This window comes from Rhea americana, unplaced genomic scaffold (genome assembly GCF_003343005.1).
Source record: "Rhea americana isolate MKP2758 unplaced genomic scaffold, rheAme1 scaffold_5, whole genome shotgun sequence".
In the NCBI taxonomy this organism is placed as follows: domain Eukaryota; kingdom Metazoa; phylum Chordata; class Aves; order Rheiformes; family Rheidae; genus Rhea; species Rhea americana.
Window position 1 is genome coordinate 6,344,258 of NW_028186645.1, and position 1,030 is coordinate 6,345,287.

Genomic DNA, 1,030 nt, shown 5'->3' on the forward strand with positions numbered 1-1,030 from the left:
ATGGTCCCTGCCTGTTCCCCAGGCCAATGACCCCTTTCGTCTCTTTTAAGGAAAGAAGGGTTAAAATCGGGAAAGCCTTCGGACAGATGCTTGGACCACTCCTCTGATACTAGGTTGAAATTATTCAGCCACATCCATGGTGGCGGCGTGAGTCAGCAGCGCTAGCCGCCCGGGTGTAGCTGCACAGGGCTCTGCGGCGCGGTGCGGTGCGGTGCGGTGCTCGCAGAGCCCGGGTCGCGGGGCGCCAGCCTCGGGGCAGCGCCCGCGCCGCGGCTCAGCGCCTTCCTCGAAGGGAACGGCTACCCGAACGCTGCGCTGTGCCATCCCCRAAGGGCGAGAAACAGCTTTTCACGCTGCGTGATGCTCATTTCAGACTGAAAGGAAGAAACAAAAATGGGGAAATTATCCTTGAGCTGTGAGATACCGCAGTGATTCGCGCTGCCTTTTTTTTTCATCAGAAGTAAAACACAGAACAGCTGCCTCTGTATTTAGGAGTGCAGAATCCAAGAAGGAGAATGACAGCTCATGCTGGCAAATCATCACCTCTTCTCCTGCATCCTGGAAAAAAAAAGGCTTTTGTTGAAAATTCTGTTTAAATCCTTTGGGATATTTGCCAAACGCTGGTGGAAGACAGTTTTGCAGTGAGAACTCTTCTTACTGAAGCACGTTCTCTGTGAAAAACGTACACCCTTTTACCGAATAGCCATTTTAGCGGCTCTAACAGAAAACGTAGCCAGCTCGAGGAACTGTTTTTCCTTCGGAGARCAAAGCTGCGCGGCCCGTCCCTGGGCCCCAGCGGCGGCGCGCTGCAGGCGCCCGGCCCGGACCCCTCCGGGGGGCGGCGGCAGCGGGGCAGGTCTCGCCCCTGCCCCCGCCCGCCCTCGGGCTCCGGGCTGCCGCCGGCAGCTCCGGGAGGCCCCGGGAATGCCGCGGCCCGGGCGCGGGCGCTGAGGTGAGGGGGGCGGGGGGCGGCCGCAGCCCGGAAAAGCGGCGCTGCGGCTTTAAGGCGGCGGCGCGCCCCGGGCCGCCC